Source organism: Heterocephalus glaber, unplaced genomic scaffold, assembly GCF_053883595.1.
Source record: "Heterocephalus glaber isolate CG9 unplaced genomic scaffold, H.glaber_assembly_v1.0 deba00001547, whole genome shotgun sequence".
NCBI classification, from domain to species: Eukaryota; Metazoa; Chordata; class Mammalia; order Rodentia; family Bathyergidae; genus Heterocephalus; species Heterocephalus glaber.
In genome coordinates this window covers 642,658-649,973 of record NW_028258340.1, presented here as the reverse complement: position 1 = coordinate 649,973, position 7,316 = coordinate 642,658, and the positions used below count along the sequence as shown (strand labels likewise).

General features: G+C 43.5%; 1 pseudogene; it reads right to left on the bottom strand.

Annotated features, from left to right (window-relative positions):
• Positions 1-2,090: 2,090 nt before the first annotated feature.
• Positions 2,091-2,853, bottom strand: LOC101698249 (RWD domain-containing protein 1 pseudogene; annotated as a pseudogene).
• Between the last annotated feature and the right edge of the window lie 4,463 nt (positions 2,854-7,316).

The window sequence follows — 7,316 nt, the reverse complement described above, 5'->3', positions numbered from 1 at the left end:
AGCTAAAGCATTTCTAAAGGGTCAGGAAGTAGCACAAGGACTTTTCATTCAGAGTAAATCCCAACAGAACTCTCCAAACACACCCCAATATCTCTAATATCTTAAGTTTCTTCATTCAAAGTTTTCTCTCAGACAAACAGTTCAAGAACCTCAAACTACAGATTGGCTCAAAAGGAAGACTTGGAAGGATTTAAGCCCAAATATCTCACAAAAACCACAAATACAAAGAGAGGAAAGATGAGGCTGACTGTCTGTGTAGGATAGATCTAGACCTCCAACTGTATACTGCAGTAGAGGAAATTGTCCTGCCACAAATTGGGAAGATAGCGGGCCAGGAGTCTTCCTTGCATGCTTTACTTTATAAAGTACTCTGTCAAGTCTTAAAACTGGAGGACTTTCCTGCTTTATGTTCATATGGTGCACAAGACAGCTCCAGTAGCCGCCTCATTGTATAATCCTGATGCAACGTGTGTTGTTATTGTGAAGCTTCTAGACAATACTGAAACTGTGCATTTAGAACAAATGTGTTGAGGAAAGAACTCTCCTCCACATTTTAGTTTAAAGAGCACCCCAGGGTCATTCCTCATCCCATTGTCATAAGAGAAGTTGAAAATAACAAGGCCAGACATGGTGCCACATGCCTGTGTTCCCAGCACTCAGGAGGCTGAGGCAGGAGGAATGCCATGAGTTCAAGGCCAGCTTGGGCTGGATAGTAAATTCAAGACCAGTCTGGATTACACAGTAAGACCCTGTCTCAGAAAAACTAAACAAACAAACAAACAAACAAACAAATAAAAGTCAACTCACGTAATCTCTGAGGCTCTAGGTGAGAGTACATGGACATTGGATTTCCTGGCCTGACCTTCAGTCACATTTACCTTACTCAAAACTTATTAAAGGTTCAAAAGTATTCACTACATCTGATAAGTGTAATTAAGGTGAGAGTGAATTCTGAGGTAGGCATGCATGTTGAGAGCCCCTAAAATGACTCCAGACCTGGTCAATCATTCCTTTTGGTCTTACCTAGAGATTCAGTGGGAGACACCTGAATTTGGTCCATATTGTTTAAATTCTACAACCTTGATTTATCTGTGAGTTGTGGGCTGTGTTTTGTGTGCAGTGCTTTTTGCTTTCCTTTCATCCCGGTACCACTTTTTTTGTGTGTCACATTTTTCCTTTGATCTTCAATAATTGTAGCTGCTTTTCACTCGCCATTTGGACTATGGGCTTGCAATATTTCACTCATTGTACAAGAGCCTGGATTGTACCTGCTAGATTTATCATGTGGTAACATTTGCCAAGCCAGCAAGGAAAAATCAACAGACCCAAGAAGAAATCACCAGATCTCAGAAGACCTCACCATATATCAGCAGACAATCGGCAGCAACAAAAAGCATCCCGGCCAAAAAGGAAGGTAACTTCCACTGACTCCAAGGGGCTCTCAGTCTTCCTCTTTGTTGGGTGCATGGGACAGATCCCTGGGACAAGTGGCTCATCTGATCATTATTTGAAGATGGCCAGACTGTGGAGCAAAATGCTGCATTTTCAGGGTCTCTTGTTTATTGCTTGTGGTTGTATTTTACATATGAGCTTCACAGCGTGCAGATCTCCTTTCAGTGACTGCGACTCTCCATACTTCTATGGGAATGGACCTGAGCTGAGCCAAAGGGAGGCAACCAGCAGATGAGTCATAGTTGCCAAAATAGGGGGAAAGCGGGGGCAGCCCAAACTAGGATCAGGACACTTTGTCCTTGATGGAGTCCAACAGGCAGCTTCCTTGAAGTTTCTGGTTGGCCTGACCCACTGTTCCTGGTGGAGTACGGTTGGCAGTGTGTCCTGCACCATGTAGACTTGAGCAGCCACTTGCTTAGTGCTGAGAGTGGTTGGGGGCGGGGGGTGTCTCTGAGTCATAAGCTCACACTGGGTGAGTGATCTTTTTTTTTTTTTCGAAGTTTTATGGTCAGTTTATTAAGTTCAATGGTGCAAGTTATCAGAAGAATATTCTCCTGGGAGTTATTTTTTCTTAGAAAAAAAGAAAGGAAAATTAAAAGCCTCTCAGCACAGCCACAGATGCCGTGGCTGTGGAGCTCTCCGGAGATGGTGCATCAGTCCTCTGAGTCACTCCCTGGGCCAGCATGGTTGTAGTCTGGGTTGTCCTCAACATCCTCCAGCTCCAAGTCATCCAGCTCCTGGAACAAAGACTCACCTCCTTCCACATTATTTCCAGCATCCTCCGAGAACTGGGTATCAGATGTGTCAAGATTATGATCGGTTTCAAACAGCTGTTTGCCACTTAATTTAATTTTTCCTGCTTGCTCTTCTTTTATCTGTTTCTTTTTAATTTCCAAGAGTTCTGCATCAAACTTGGCTTTCCAACATAAGAAATTCTCAATTGTAACAGGGGTGCCGTGGAATAGTTGCTTCTCTGCTTCTTCTGCTTCTTTTTCTTTTAGTTTCTTTTCTTCCTCTCTTCTCGTTTTTATCTGATCTACTATTTCATTTAATTTTTCTTGCACTGCTGTCACTAGAGTAAAGATCATGACCACACCAAGGTTTTCCTCAGCCTGTAATGCTAATAATTTTAAAATGTCTATGACATCATTATCTTCTAGGTTTTCCTGGGAAAATATTTCCTAAAGAGGAGCTTCATCTGGGTATTTTTCACTGTATGTAAACTTGAGGGTAGTCTGGACAGTTTCATCATTTTCTCCAGCCTCCGATGTCACAGTGATGGTGAAGCTGGGTGGATTTTCTGATAATACTGTGAAGGAGTCGGGGTAGATGGACTCCAGAGCCTCCAGCTCCTTTCGCTGCTCCTCGCTGTAGTCTGTCATCGCGGCCCCGGCTGCTGCCCGTGGATCATGCTGACGCTCAGGCAACGCGCCACAGCCGAGTCCCGAGGCCTCAGGCTAGGCCCGGCCTGCTAAGCCACAGCCCTGTGCCGCTCTCAGCCGATCGCTAGTTCCTGGGTGAGTGATCTTTATGAGTTAGATTTGTCCTCCATCTCTCTTCAATAAATTCTGCTTCCCTTCATTCGCTCACCCCCATTCAGGATTCCATCTATTGGAGGACTCAAATTATTTCACTTTTTGGTGCTGAGCAACTCAGGGAAACAAAGAGTTGGAAAAGGACACAAGACAAAGGACAAAAAGCTTTCCATTTTAACTTTTGCACCATTTCTGCCCATGGCTGTGGGAAGCACCAACAGAGCCACCTCTGGTTGAGGCAACTGTTTTGCTCCCAAGTCCTAATGCCCATCTCTAGCTGTCTCCTCCTGGGTTCACTTCTCTCCTTCCTACTAAGTTTTGCTTTATTGTGATAACTATGGCCCCAAGTTCATGCCCATATCTAAAAGTATGTGTAACCTGTATTTGCTGACTGAATTTACATTGTCCCTGACATTTATTTTGAGTTTTTGTCACCAGATGTGTGTGCTCTGGGGCTCATCTAGTGAGATGAGGATTTCTTTTCTGGATAAACCTTTTATTGCCTGTTCTTAGACTTCCAGATAGTGGGATATCAATTCTTGAAGTGCCTGTTTCTCAGCCAAAGGCTAAGCGCCACATCTACGGGGAGATTGTCAGGGTTTTAGGGAGGCTGTTAATAGGGAATTGCTATCCCTCCCTCGACAGGATATTAGATGGTTTTAAAATTGGCTCGGAGGCAAGCACACAGTAAGGCATCCCAGTTCTGAATTTTTTGTCTGGACTCTGTTGGGGTATATGGGAGATTTAAAGTTCAAAAAGGAAAGCAACACATACCCACACGAGGCTGGAAATGTCCAGTCCTCAGGGACTTCAGCTTAATCAAGGGTTGCTTTGATAAGAGCTGAAAGTGATTATACATAATTTAAAGGATGCCCTGTCAGGTTCCCATGTGAGAATTGACACAGGCAATGATTTGATAAGGCTTCTATGACCTCATCCCAAATAATGTATGCTTACCAGTCACAGTCCTGGGGCTGAAATGCTCAGGAACTATTAGGAGATGTGCCTTCAGGTTCCCACTGATAGGTAATGCATAAACTCGAGGATAGGCCTGTTAGGTTTCCTACAACTCCTCCTGTCCACAAAACCCATTTTGTGAAATGCCTCATCCATTCTACCTGACTCTCTGTTTAAATGCCTGCTCAACAAGTCTTGTTTTGGGTGATATTCTGCACTGCAAGATGAACTAGGTAGATCCTCTGAAGATCCAGAAAAGCTTGCTGATGATTTACATAATCTAACAATGGCTTTTGATCTGGCCTAGCAAGATGTCATTCATCCGGGTTTCTTATTGCATAGCAGTAGAAAGAAAAAGTATTATAAGGGCTGCTGGGGAGACTAATGACGAATCCTTCACAGCTGCAAACTCTGGTAATCAGCCAACTGCTGTTTTTTGGAGCCCAAAGGGGGCCTGAATACGATTATAACACAGGGGGTGGAAAAGACAAATGGAAATTATACATCAAGGCCATTTTAGCAGGTATGCAGCAAGGGATGCCCAAACCTGTGAACTAAAGTAAGCTGGGTCCATTAAAGGTTCTGATGAACATCCAGTTGCTTTTCAGCTCCAGCTTGAAGGGTAACTCCATAAATGCACTAATTTAGGCTCTGAGTCTCAAGAAGTTCAGATTATCCTAAGGCAATATTTAATTAGTCAGTCAGCTCCAGATATTAGGAAAAAACTTCAGACACTGCAACCGGGTAATTGGTTGATGTGGCTTATTTGGTCTTCAGTAAGTATGATAAAACAGAGAACAAATGAGAGTTGAATAAGAAATGGAGGCAAGCTAAAACCAACCTTGCCCTACTTAACAAAGCCCCCAGCACTAAGGGAAACCAAAGAGTGATAGAAGCAAGTGAGAGTGCTTCAAGTGCAAATGGATGAAGGACTGCCCTCAGAAGCCACATAATCCTTTTTGGGCCCGTCAGAACGCAGATCTTTGGCATTGAAAGAGGGACTGCTCTTGTTCTCAGAGAGTGCTGAAATCATCCATCACCATGGTGGCCAGGGAAGAGAGCCCAGACAAAGAATGATGGTGCCCGAGGCAACTTGGGTGGCTCACACATAAGCATACATCACCTTACAGGAGCCTTGCGAAACTTTAGAAATAGCAGGCTAACAGATTATTTTTCTCATGACACTGAGGTGACTTACTCAATTCTTTTTTCTTAGTGGGGTGAGTGAGCATCATGCTGTCCTAAATTGCTGTGGTCTTTGACATAGTTAACTGGAGAGCTTCTTTATCCCCACTCTGAACTGTGGTTTGGAAGATTTCTTTTTCCAAGAAACCTTCTGGTAATACCACAATTCCCCATACCAGTTATAGGAAGAGATACACTGTTCCTATTCAGAGCCACTCTGATATTCAAAACTTGGTCAACTCAAGTCCTAGTTGCTAGGAACTTAGGCAGCCTAACCCCAAGGGGTTCAATGTCACTGCCATGAGTTGATCCCCGAGCATGGTAGGATTGTACCCCAAGAAGGGCTCTCAATGCCACTCAAGTAGTCATTCAGCTATAGGTCCCTACTCTCTATTCTCACAAAAGACAGTATTACCGTAAGAAAGGAGCTAAAATAGGGATAAAGTCCGCTATCAATATGTTTTTGGTTACAGGGTTACTAGTGCCATGCCAGTTTAAGTGCAATACACTCATTTTAACAATAGTCCATCAATGAGACACTCATGCCTATTCACTCATTAGCAACAGACCCATACACCCTTTCAGCACAAATCCTAGGAGACACTAAATAGTTCCCTGTCGTTGATCTCAAAGATGCCTTCTTTTCCATCCTTGTGAATCCTAGTCCCAAACTGTTTGTTTGCTTTTGAATGGGAAGATCTTCAAATGGGACTTTGCCAACAGTATTCTTGGACTATCTTGGCTCAGGGTTTTAAGAGATAACCCCACTTGTTTGCACAGGCTTTAGCTGGAGACCTGAGAGATTTAAAGTTCTAAAAGGGAAGTCTACTATACTATAGAGATAACCCCCTCATTTGTAGCCCCACTAAGGCATTATCTGAAAAAACATGATTCAAACTTTTGATTTTCTAGTGTAAAAGGGTTACAAGGTATCCCAAAATAAGGTGCAGATTTTTCAACAAAAGGTGATATATCTGGGATACATTTTAACTCTAGGAAAAAGAAAAGACATCTGTCCCCCTGGAGAACAGAGGCAATTTTCTGTCAGGATCCTCCAGAGTCTACACAGCACCTAAGGGCTTTCTTTGGAATGGCCATCTTCTGCCACATGTGGATACCGCATTTTGGAGCAATAGATGACCCTTATATGATGCAACTCAAGGACCAGAAACTAAACCCTTAAAATGAACAGCAGCCACTCAAGAGGCTTTAAGGCCTTAAAATGTACCCTGATACAAGGCCCACCCAGCATTATGAATCTGAGACCTAACTCAGCTCTTTTCTTGCTTCATTCCTGAAAAATAGGGAGTCGTTTGGGGATTACTAACTCAGCATCTGGGCCTTGAAAGCTGACCAGTTCCTACTTTTCCAAGTGACTAGATGGAGTGACACAGGGCTGGCCTAGTTGCCTGTGAGCAACAGCCATTGTGGCACTCTTAGTCAAGGAAGCGTCTAAGATAACCTAGGGGCAAAAGCTCTTAGTTCTAACTGCACATCAGATTAAGGCTCTGTTAGATCTCAAGGCACATATATGGATCACTGGAGAAAGGTACAGTAAGTATCAGGCCAATCTTACTAAAAATTCAGATGTCTCTCTTCGGTCTTATACCATTTTATGCCCAACCACCCTCCTCCAAACTAACCAACAGATAGAACATAGGTGTGAAAAAATTATGGCTCAGAATTAGGGCTGCTGCCCCAACTAGACTTTGACAGGGATGACTAGCACATGATTTACTGATGGCAGCAGTTTTATAAAAGATGGCATTAGAGGGGCAGGATATACCATGGTCGGCCCTACCCAGATCACTGAAGCAAGAAGACTCCCCCCGGGACTTCTCCCTAAAAGGCAGAACTTATTGCCCTCACTCAGGCTCTCCAAATTGTCCAGAGCAAGAACATCAATATGTATACTAACTATGAGTATCCTTTTCTGGTCCTACATGCACATGCAGCCATGTGAAAAAAAGTTTTTGTTTTGTTTTGTTTTGTTTTTGAGACACGGTCTCGCTATGTAGTTCAGGCTGGCCTTGAACTCACTATAGAGCCCAGGCTGGCCTCAAACTTGTGGCAATACTCCTGCCTCAGCTTCCCAAGTGCTGGGATTGCAGGCATGCACCACCACACCCAGCATAAAGAGGAATTTTGGCTAGCCACCATTCTCCAAAATACATGGACTAGAAATTC